The sequence below is a fragment of the Plecotus auritus genome, assembly GCF_963455305.1.
Source record: "Plecotus auritus genome assembly, chromosome: 11".
Lineage (NCBI taxonomy): Eukaryota > Metazoa > Chordata > Mammalia > Chiroptera > Vespertilionidae > Plecotus > Plecotus auritus.
Genome location: NC_137777.1, coordinates 10,020,344 through 10,032,999, shown reverse-complemented (window position 1 = coordinate 10,032,999; position 12,656 = coordinate 10,020,344).

Here is a 12,656-nt window from a genome sequence, read left to right as displayed (position 1 = left end):
ACTATTCCTGAGCAGCACAGAAATTACAAACACTTTGATTGGATGCAATGCTGCAGAAATAACTGGCCATCACAAGACCTAGATTCTAGTCCCAACTCTGCCATTGACCAGCTGTAGGGATTGGAAAGTTCCCTTTACCCCTTTGTGTCCATGTCTCCTCAACTGCAAAATGGAGAGAGGGGTTATAATTGCTCTGAAGTCCCTTCAGATCTAATTTTGTAGGATTCTGCCCCACTGAGGAAGGACAGCCTCCAAGAAGGCCTTGCATCTAGGTGAGATCGTGTGGCTAGCTCTCCCTAGTAGACTATGAGTAAAAGTGATGCAGGTCGCCTACAGGCAAGGCAATTAAGACACCGTGTCCCATTTCCACACTCTCTCCCCCTATTTCTGGCCGGATTTGGCCACAAGACAGAGGAGGCTCAGTCCTTGAATCACCACATGGAGGAAGCTGCCACTGACCAGGCCCTCTCATGCTGGACTATTGGATGAATGAGAAGTAAACATTTCTTGGGTAAAGGCACTAAAATTTGATGATTTGTTAGTTACTTATCTTAACTATTACAAGAAGTACAGAGTTCTGTGAGATTTAGACTTTCAATTCGATTTGGAAAATATTTATGGAAAACGCTATGCAAACAGCTAGGGATTAAACAATGAGATACATATAGTCCCTTCCCAGGCTTAAACCCAGTAGAGCCTAGAGCAGGGGTGGGCAAACTTTTTGACTCAAGGGCCACAATGGGTTCTTAAACTGGACCGGAGGGCCGGAACAAAAGCATGGATGGAGTGTTTGTGTGAAGTAATATAAATTCAAAGTAAAGGAGCGGAGGGGAGAGCAAGAGAACCGGATAGAACAGCCAGATCCGGCCTGCAGGCCGTAGTTTGCCCACTGCTGGCCTAGAGACATATATATCCCTAGTAGAGCCTAATATATTACTATGTTCTGAGGCAAAATGAGGTAAATTCTATAAGAAAAGCAAAGATGTTTTGAAAAGGGAGAATGAATAAAGCCCATCAGCTCACCTCACTGCAGTCTGTTCCGAAAAACAGCCCTATGAACCACAGTTAGTTCCCAGATTGAGTTGAAGTTATGTTTCCGTTACTCATGTCACCTGATACTCGAGGTGACCCATTCTGCCTGCTGGTCAACACACTTGGTTTAGGGGTAAGGGCTGCTCCCCAGATACACCAGGATCCCCACCATGCCCCATGCTCAGCCCAGGCACAAAGAATGTCATTTTCCCAGAGCTGCAGTCCATTCTTTCCTAAATCTTTAATTCTTACAGATGAAGGAACAAGGTATGTCAGGGCCACCGACCACCCAGAGGGACTTGGCGGGTGGGTTGGGGGGGACAATTACCATCAAGGGGAAACCGTCTGAAAGGACTGACCCCGCGGCATTTCAAATTTGCTAACACCTCTGAAAGGAAGACCGGTGGATATCAGGTGGTCACTAGTCATTGGAAGTTACTCTGCACTACTCAGGGGTTAAGAATATTGCCATTTATTACTGGGGGAGTTGTCAAAGTATTATTTTCATTACACCAATAAATTCTGTAAATGTAAAAATAAAAAATACTCTACGTTCTGGAACTTGTCTTATCTAAATCTATATGATCTGGAAATGTTTAGCAAGGGAGCTCTGTAATATAAAACAGATACAGAAAGGGTCCCCCGGGAAAGCCCTGAGGAAATGCCACACTATTAATTACACGTTAAACTGGAGTCTCTTTAACAGCAATCGCCTCTGCTGCGAAGAACAAAGCCTAATGTTTTTCAGGGGGGAGAACAGAGGAGCCCACGTTCTTTGGCTCCTTTGGGCGAAGGCCCTTTAAGTAGGAGACAAAATTGTGAGCGGTATTTGGATTTTGTTTAGATTGTGGAGAGAGGGGAGAAGAAGCTCGGGGCTTCTGTTTGTCAAATTCAAAAACAAAGAGAAAACAGAAAACTTCTAATTATTTTTACTGTAACCATGAACCTAAACGAAACTTAAAGATTTGTATGACAAAAACGCCAAACAAAAATATTCCAGGAAGATTCACTTCTCCCGCAAACCTGTCTAGAAGCCTTTCTGCTCACATGGAATCCATGACATTTTTTTCAAAATATTTTAATTTTATATCTAAAAAACAAAGGAGATAAAATGACATAAAATGAACATGTACCGCTGAATGTCACTTATATACGCACAGGTAAGTGGATCCCACTCTTTGCAGAGATCCACTTTGATGCAGAGTTTGTAATTATGTGATCTGTGTTCTCTGAATTATTCCACAAAAGAGATGCTATATTACTAAGTAGCAACGTCGATGTCCCAGATTGACTAAGTCAAATTCAAAATGGAGATGAATGTGACTGGCCTACAGGAGGGCACAAGCTGACCCGCTGTGCGAATGGATCATCAGACGAGCTCAACCTCCACATAAAAGTCTAGCAACTTTACCTGCACCACCCCAACTAAGCAAGCTCAGCCCCGAACTTTTCCAAGAGCGTAATCACCCACAGGACGCATCCTTGGGCACCAGCGGAAGCCCGTAACAGCTAACACACTACACCGGGCCTACAGAGCCTGCTTTTTAAGTTTATCTTTATTTATGTGCTGAATTCCCAACAGCCTCCTCCACGAGGCCATTAAGTGTTCATTTCTGAAGCTGGTGCAATCCTTGTTTTTCCTTTGACTTTTGCCATTCAAATCTGGGTCTCTGCCCACGAGTTCCTGGTAGCCAGCTGGCTCTTGGGTACTGCTTGGCAGAAACTACTGACCCTTTTATTCCATGCTGCCTAGCTTCTTCCTGCCACAAGGAGGTTTTCCCAAAGCGGATGGAAGGCATTTCACACAGGATGAGCAATTATTTGTGCTGTGTTTTGCCACCGAGTTTCTGAATTGCTCTCCCAGGCAGATCTGATAGAGTTCCTCCGAACAGCTGGAAAGGATGTGAACCTGGGGAAGTTTTGAGTCAGTTACCTCAGATGCTGTGATTATGGCACTGATACATTTTATTTTGTGGTTCTTTTCCCTTTTTTTAACCACTCATTTCTTCAAAATGTGTTTCTGCCGGTTATACATATTTTTACCTGCAATAAAATCTTAGTAATAAACAAGAATTCTTCATGTGTAAAATATTGTTTAAAACACTTTTCAGACCCTTTCAGCACTACATGTAGGGAGTGAGAAAAAATGCAAATGACGAATTGCTTCCATATTAAGATTAGTTGTAAAATTAATCTTACCTTGACCCATATTTGAAATTACAGTGATAGATTCATATGAGAAGGAGCATAAAGCTTAGTCAGGTGGTGGTAAACTTGACCTGTTCTTCCTACCAACACACACATATACACACACACACACACACACACACACACACACACACACACACACAGCAATTTCAGGAGAGAGAAATGACAGGTTCACAAAAGCACAATTTATACCACATATTCCAGTATTTCAGAAAACTGGACATGGAAAAACTTCCCATTCTGCCTCTGGCCCTCCTGGCAGAGCCTCGGGCCATAGAGGTGCCTCTCCAACAAATGTTAATGAAATGACCTTGGCACAATTCCTGTTTCTCCAACCACTGCAAAGACCAAGGACTGAGTGAGGAGTTCTTAACTGAAAGATCAGTCCACTTTGCTCACTTCAACTCTTCTAGCACTAAAGTTGGATAGACTTTTTTTGCAATCCGTCAAGTGATCTGTATTTCCAAGGGCAAATAAAGAAATTGATGTCAGCCCTAACCTCAGTGGATAAGAGCGTCAGCCTGCGGACTGAAAGGTCCCAGGTTCGATTCCAATCAAGGGCATGTACCTTGGTTGCGGGCACATCTCCAGTAGGAACTGTGCAGGAGGCAGCTGATCGATGTTTCTCTCTCATCAATGTTTCTAGCTCTCTATCCCTCTTCTTTCCTCTCTGTAAAAAATCAATAAAATATATTTTTAAAAAAAGAAAGAAATTGATGTCAAAAGGATGACAAGATATACAGGTGCAGCCTACACAAAGAAAAAATGAATTCTAATATAAGTACTGATCCAGACTCTATAAGAATAGTAAAGTCTATGAATATCAAGTAAAATAATAACTATAAAGTAAATGAAGTAAAGACTATACAAGTAAAATATTTAGAGCTTAAAAGTATACAAGCATATATACTTACATAACTAATAAGCACCAAGGAAAGAGTATATAGGTAAAGCATATAAGCCTAAAGTATATGATTAAATAAAACTGTAGAAATATTAATTCAAACTATCAAAACAATGATTTCTTCAATATTTAGATGTTCTGTGAGAACTGCTTTAACCCAAAAGAAGAAGAAGGAAAAAAAAAAGATTCCAGACATCTACAAATGAACCGATCACCTGTCCACTTCCCTTCACCTCTACAGACCCAGGCAGCACAGACAAAATCATTGGGAAAAGTTAAACCACAGACAGATTGTCTTGTAAACGATTGCTCTTCTTTGGACAACGGTTATTTATTTATTTATGTGGTATAACATTAATGCTACTAAGAAACTTGACATGTAATGAACTTTCCACTTACGATGTGGTTTTGCACCTCACCCAACTTTTATGCAGTAATAAAGCATTGACAAATGTGTCAAAAGCAAGTGATGATGGAAAAAAATAAAAAGAGCAATAACATTTCTAATGTGTGGGCTACATTTCAGGATATTCCCTAGTTTTAGGAAAATAGATAGTATTCCGCTGAAGTCCTCAGCTGTTTGCCTATAAACTTTTTAAGAAAAACACCATGGGGAAACCCATTTTACTTCAGAGTATCCCTGGTGTTCAAGACTTCTGAGCTTCAAATCAAACTTGGACCTTTGGGGGCTCAAGTTTGTTTTCTCTCAGTGATACATGGTTTCCTGCTTATAAGAAAAAAAGAAACGTCCTTAAAAAGCTTATAAAATTTTTCAAAAGGCTTCTTGGACCTTGAATCCAGCTTGCAAAACAACATTTTGATGAGTTCACTGTAAATAAATCTGAAACATATGATTAGATTTCCATTAAAATGCACATGAGTTTTTAAATTATGAGGGAAAAAATTCTCGGCAGAGCAGGCTTTAGGCTGTTTTTGCTGACCCCGTAGCACCTGAAAAGTGATTGGGTGTGTCCAAGTCATTGCTGTGTTTGCCATCAGTAAGTTAACATACCTTTTCCAAGTTTCTAATATAACGCTCATCATTTTAGGGCACCATTCATCACCCCACGGCTTTGCCACAAAACAAGTGCCAATCTGACCTTCATCTGGCCATCTGGTATGCTCCCGTCAGCTTGTCCCGGAGTCCAGGCCCACCAGCACCTCCTGAGGGAATGGGTCTAAGCCAGGATGTGTTCATTACAGAGCCATCTTAACTCTAAAGGCTACTCACACAGCACAGAAAATGGAGAGGTGTATGTGCTGGGGAAAGGGACAAGGGTCTCAGCCCTCCACACCTAGGAAATATCTTGAGAGATTCCTCTCCACCATAAAGGAAATAATTGGGTTTTAATGCTTTGGTTGCAGTGAAAGGTCTATTTTTGTCATTTGTCTCTCTTTGTACACGAGCCTAAACTCTCTCTTCGGTTTGCTTCAGCAAATATTGGCAGTGAATCCAAGAAGTACTGTAAGATCCTGGATCTCATTTTCAAATTAAACATGGAAAGTAAACAAGAAAAGCTAGGATGAGGATCTGAAGCACGACAGACATACCCACTTTCCTAAGGGACATGTTTCTTATGGTGCCCCACGCTGCCTGCCTCGTGGAAAGAACCTTAAAGAAGTTTCCAAGAGTCCACGTCAGAGCCCGAGGTGCTCTGTGAAATCTGAGAATGAGAGATCCAGACGGGCCTTGCAGGATTCTTGTCTCTAATCTTCCCCCCTTTACAGGTGAGGAAACTGAGACCCCCCGAGAAGCTAAAGAGACCAGCAGTCATGACACAGTTAGGTGGCCAGCTTCACACACCAGGCTGGCCATCTGCCTTTAGTCCCTGGTCCTTTGGTGTTTTATCTAAGAGTCACAGTGAGATACTACCTCACACCTGTTAGAAGGTTATTATCAAAAAGGTAAGAGATAACAAATGTTGGTAAAGATGTGGAGAAAGGGGAACCCTTGTGCACTATTGGTGGAAATATAAAGTGGTACAGCCACTATGGGAAACAGCATAAAAGTTTCTCCAGAAATTGAAAATAGACTACTTGATTGCAGTGTCTTGAAAGATAACTAAATTAACATCACAATATTGCTAAATGAGTTCAAATTCAAAGAAAGAGTTCTGGTTAACTGTGAAGTATTAACAACATGCGTTTATCTCCTCTTCCTACTAAAACCCAAATAAAATACAGAAAAGGAATTTTTCAAAGAGTGGATTAGCCCATAGAGAGAATGGGGAGATTTCAGCAGGCAAAACATTTACACTAATTTGTGGGGTGGGGGGGGAGAAAACAGAGTTGGAGGAGTGATGTGTGGCTTAGCAAAGCAGGAAAAATTATAAAAATGGAATGTCAGATCTGCGGAGATTACAGTACCAATGAGAGTTGCATCGATTTGCTCCATAGCACCTCCGAGAGGGTCACCATTCAGAGGCTCAGGCGCCCAGAGAAGGCAGCTGTGAGGTTCTGCTTTCCCAATCCTGCCTGGGCAGACTGGGAGAAACGGCCTGTCTCCAAGTAGGTCCTCTCTCGCATGCCACCCAGGCAGGACTGGCTTGGCCCTGACACCGGCCAGAAACCACAGCCTTGTTCAGTGGCACCAAACACAAAGGAAAGCAGACAGGTATGTAAGATTAAAATAGCAGGGCGGTGGGGCGGGGGGAGTTTTGGGGGTATATTTCCAAAGGAAAAGATATCTGCACCCCCATGTTCAATGCATTATTTACAATATCCAACACATGGAAACAAACTAAGTGCCCGTCAATGGATGAATAGATAATGAAAGTCACACACACACACACACAATGGAATGTTATTCAGCCATGAAAAAAGAAAATCTTGCCGTTTTGACAACATGCATGAACCTGGAAGGTATTGTGCTCACTGAAATAAGCCAGAGAAAGAAAAATATTGTATGGCATCACTTATATGTGGAATCCAAAAAAATTGAAAGTCAGACTTACAGAAATAGAGTAGAGTGGCAGTTGCTGAGGGCTAGAGCGTGGGGGGAAAGTTGATCAAAGGGAAAAAGTTGGTCAAAGGACACATGCTTTCACTTATAAAATGAACAAATTCTGAGGAGTATAGGATTGGGATTACTGTATTGTATACTTGAAATTTGCCCAGAGTGGATCTTAAGCATTCTCAACACACACACACACACACACACACACACACACACACACACACACACACAAGGCAACTATGTGATGTGATAAATGTATTAGTTAACTTGTGATCAATATTTCATAATATATAAAATCACCACATCATATGCTTTTAAATGTGCAACTATGTTTGTCAATTATACCTCAATAAAGCTGGGGTGGGGAGAGTGATAAGATAGGAATTTGTAGCTAGATGGGAGAATTATCTGAGTTAAATGATGGTCCAGTCAGCTTTCAACCATCTGCAGTAAGTAAGAGAGATAAAGTCTGGAGAACTCACAGCAGGTGGCAATTCAAATAAAGATGCTATTTGCCCTGGGAAGACACAATGTGATGTGTCAGCCATGACTGCAAATACTTTCCAAATTAAATCCAATGTCATGGCCAGAGATTGATGTTCATCAATGGATGAGTGGGGCATAGGATCCTGAACCATGCTGGGTGTCACTGAAGAATGAAATGGGCAGCAGAAAAGGTGCATCTATGTTTTTTAAATAATAATAATAATAGTGTGTGTGTGTGTGTGCGCACGCACACGCACCCTTAGGAAATGACAAGAGAAAAGGCAGTCCCTCTTTCCTGCTCTGAAGAGCTCTCTGCAGTGCTCTGTGCAGTCAATAATAGAGAATGGAGCCCAAGGTGCTGGTGTAGCAAAACCCACAATGGCTAAGAGCCCTCCAACATTTATGTGATTCTCTACTTGCAAGTCAGCATACTTGATAAAGTGGGTACACCTTTCCAGAGAACTATTTGCAAAGTTGGCTATAAGTTTAGGTAAAACAAGTCCCTAACTTTTACAAGCTCTAAAAAAAAACACCGTACAAGTCAAAAATATGTCCCTCCTTCAACCTGATCTAATGCCTAGAATGTCACTTGTGGAACATTTCAGTTATCCATGGCTGCATAGCAAACCATCCCAAATATTAGTGGCTTAAATAAACACTAATCATTTCGTTCTCTCTCACAACTCTGACCGAGCTGGACAGGTCTTCTCATTCATTTGATGTCGGTTGAGCCTGCAGTCACCAGGAGCCCAACGGGCTGGAAGTTGAGGCCACCTTCCGACCACAGAGCCCACATGTAGCCTCTCATTTCGTAGCAACTGTGTTCCGAGAGAGGCTCTGACCAAAATGAACATGCCAAGAGAGGGCACGGAAGCTGCCAGTCCCCTGAAAGGCTGGTCCCAGAAGAGGCCAAGGGGTACTTGCACTGTGTTTTATTAGTCCTCTAACCAACCACTGGCCCAGCCCAGCTTTAAGGGGATAAAGAAATAGACCCTTCCCCTCCCTGGGAGACGTGACAAAGAGTTTGTGTTCATTTGTAATCCAACACAGAGCCTCGTTGCTTTTCTTCTGTGATTTTACCGTATGTATAACAGCAGATAGTCATAGTAGTCTGTCTCAATATGTACAAAACCATTATTCCAGCTCAATGTAAATATTGCGTGGATCCTTTCCTGAGAGGTGTATCTGTGGCAAGATGGGTATGCTACATTAAAAGCATGGCCCCGGTTCTTTACCTCTTTCTATATCCGTGCCCTTTGCCATGTAGTTTGGCGGTGCTCTCCACCCTGACTCTGGGCTCATCCAAGTGATTTGCTGTGGCCAATATAATGTTAGCAAGGTGATACAAGATTTGCAAAATACTTCACCATTGAGCTTGCCCTCCCTCTTATACCTCTGCCAACATCATAGCAGCATATCTGGACTCACTGTGCCAGAGGATGAGAGACACCTGGCAAAGCCCATTGGCCCAGCTGAGGTCATCTTAGATCACTGAACAGCTAGCTATCCCCCACCCCAAGCAGGTGAGCAAGCACAACCAAGATCAGCAGAGCCCTCTAGCTAATCCCCAGCTCTCTCCAGAGTAAGCAATGAGCACTCCTTCTGTCACTGAGGTCGTATAGTTGCTTGTTACTCGGCATTATTTGGGCAATAGATAACCATTACAGAAAGAGTGTTGGGTGAGGATTAACAACAACAACAGAAATTAAAGAGAGATGCCTGGAAATAGTCAAGGTTATCACAGAAGAGAAAAAGGAGACAGAAATCAAACTTGATACAACTTTAATTTTTGCCCTGCTGCCATGTACAATTATCAAATAGCTAATAGATTGAACCATGACTTTTCCACAGAAGTGATTCATTTGCAGCAGGGAATCATTTGGCAGCAAGAGAACGGGGCTTACAGACAGCTTGTGATGACAACAGGAAAGTGCAAAGAAAGAGCTCCATTTGGTTTTGCTGGAATCAGTCACCTCCATGGCACTTGGGGCTAGAGGCAGCGCAGCAGAGCCCAGAGCAACATGACAAATGAGGCCACTGGGTGCGTGTGCACCGGAGGGAACCCTGGCCTTGAGCTAGGGTTCATTAACGAGACTGAGCTTTCTCCTTGAAAAGCTGGGCAGCAGCGTTGAGACTCCTTCCAGGGACTCAGTTCTAAGTTTAAAAGGCAGATGTGAAGGTTCCTTTTGCCTGCGTTTGGGTGTTTTGCAAGGTCTTAGCCATTGGGCTTATTTATTTTCTTTGCCATAAATTACAAGCATAATGTGAGTATAATATATGTGTATAAATATGTAACTACATACACATCTGTGAGTCTGAATGTATATCTATCTCAGCCCAGGCGCGTATACTGGGTAAATCCTATAGGAGCTATAATAAATAATGGGGACTACATGGAGCCCTTAAAAATGGTAATAATCCATGATTCACATTGTCTGTCACAGCCACACAGAAATTATAGCCTCCATGCAGGTGCAGTCTTACAGATACTGCTATCTTTTCTTTCCAGAAAACAGCTTCTGTTATCATGATGATTATAAATTGTCTCATTATGTAACACACCGCTCTGAGCTTATGCAATCCAGATTTAACAAGAGGTTCTCAGCATAGATGGCCTTTTTCCATTGTAGGTATGCCCTAAAATGTGTAACCAGTATACTGTATGAGCAAAACTACAGTTAACCATAAATTTAAGTATAATAAAATAAATTGAATTATTGTGGTAACATTAAATGATTACATTTTAGCCCTCTCTCTTTCATTTAAAATCTGTAATTAAGTAAAATATGTGCAGTCACACAAATGAACAAATGGCTATGCAACCAGTAACAGAAGAGATTCGCATGTATTTTCTCAGGCATGACCGGTGTGTTTCATTCGATACGTGGTGCTACAAGGTCACATAAATAACATGAACACAAAAAGAATGTAAAGGGTCTAAGGACACAAATTATTAAACAGAACATATATTTAGGTGCATATATATTTTTCAAGTATCTAATTTAACACTTATAAAACATCCAGGATATATACTCAACTATATGATGGCTGTACCCAGGCATTTTGATTCAAGTTCTTTTTTGAACTAGAAAACAGCAACCAAACTATTTCAAGGGCAAAAAGACATTTTTGTGGCCAAGCCCCTCCACAAATGGACAAACTCAATCGAGTATTCAGTCTCCTTGAGCTTTGAGCAAGCTGTGGGGTTGGGTTAGAGGAGAAGCACTGGAAAAAATAGAACAGGAAGATGGTCTACTCTATCTGAAGATCTAGCCAACTTTACATCCCTTTGAACTGCCCTCGTGGAGGGCCATGTTCTCTAGGTAGATAGACAGCAAGTGTAGAAGCATAGATCAGAGAGGAGGAAAACAACAAATAGGTTGGTGTGGGGTTTTGGGTTTTTTTTATTTTGGGGGGGGTTTTGTTGTGGGTTTTTTTGCATGAAACTCAGTTGTGCATTTCCAATAACATTCTCTGTTGGTGTTGAAAAGGCACTGAGTCCACGGAAAGACTTCTTTATAATATTATTCAAAAACCAGGTCATTTCCAAACAAAACCAATTTGGAAGGCTAAAGGACCTAAATCTGTGCATCCATGACTGGTAATGCAAGGGGACATTTATTCCCAAACTTAGTTTTAAATTCAATTCTAAAATGTACCTTCTTCCTAGATGCAAGGAAAAACCCTTCCTTCCCACATCCCTCCTCCATTCCCTCCCCTTGTGCACTGTAGGTGGCAACGGACTTCTTTTGCCTTAGAAATGTCAGAACAGGGACATTAGGATGATGCCAGTAACAGTCATTTACTGAGCACTTAGAAGGTGCCAAGCACTATGCTCAGGTCGGTTAGATCACCAACTCACCCACATCTTCCCAACACCACTCCAAGGTTTGCGCTGTCTCCCCTTTAATGGGTGGGAAACTGAGGCTTAGTAAGCCTTTGGATCATGGAGAGCATTTCTTTATTTTAGGATTGGGGTGAACAACATCAATCAGCTAGGACGTGGCAGAGGTAGGATTAAAATGCTGGTCTTGCCCGGCTGGTTTGGTTGGGTGGTTAGAGCCTCGGCCCCCAGACCGAAGGGTCACAGGTTCAGTTCTGGTCGAGGGCAGGTTATATCAGTTGTGCATTCCTCAGCCCCAGTGGGGGTGCATGGGGGAGGTGACCAATCAATGTGTCTCTCTCAGGTCAAAATTTCTCTCTCTCTCCCTCTCTCTCTCTCTTCCTCTCTCTCTCTTCCCCTCTTCCCTCCCTTCCACTCTCTAGAAATCAATGGAAAAAAATATCCCCCAGTGAGGACTGAAAAAAAAAAAAGCATGTCTTCGCCCCTCAGACAGATATCCCTCCTTTATACCAAGGTAGCTCCTAGAAAACTCTCCAAGGGTGAGAATGGGCCAGCGCTTAGGAATGAAAAGAATGCCATTAGCCAGCCTTCCCTGGGGAGAGTGAAAGACCATCTCATCCTCCAAACTCTCCTCCTCCCTTCCCATCTCTTCCTGACACCCTTATCATACCACCCAGCCTCTGGGAAGCCTGCCAGCAGGGCTGCCTTCCACTTTTCCACGAGTTCGGCCCCGCCCACTGCCGGAGAATGGGACTCTGTTTCCCTGTGTCACCTGCAGTGCCACAGATGTGCTCAGTATCGTCCTGCTGTTGTTAAACTGTTTCCAACTTTCCCAAGCATTTAGCGTTCGGTTTGGACAAACCTAAAAGACATCTTTCCCTGTACTTTTCCCCATAATTTTAAACCTAAATGTATTTTATGAGAAATCTAATCCGTATGTTTCTGATTAAATTTGTAAGAGCCATTTGATGTCCAAGGGCCTTTTAAGTTTTTATAAGCCTTTTTAAGACCTTCCCTTAGAAATGTTTTGCCAACAGAAAATGAACTTAGATCTCTCTAGTTCAAGTTCAGTCCCAATCTCAACAATCATAAGGCTCTGCTGAAACTATATTGCTTGCTGCTCTAAGCTGATCATCCATAGCTGTCCAGGGTGTAACTCATCGCTTATACCTTTGCTCAAGGCTCCCAATGAGATGTAGCTTATCTCAGATAGGGAATGATGGTTA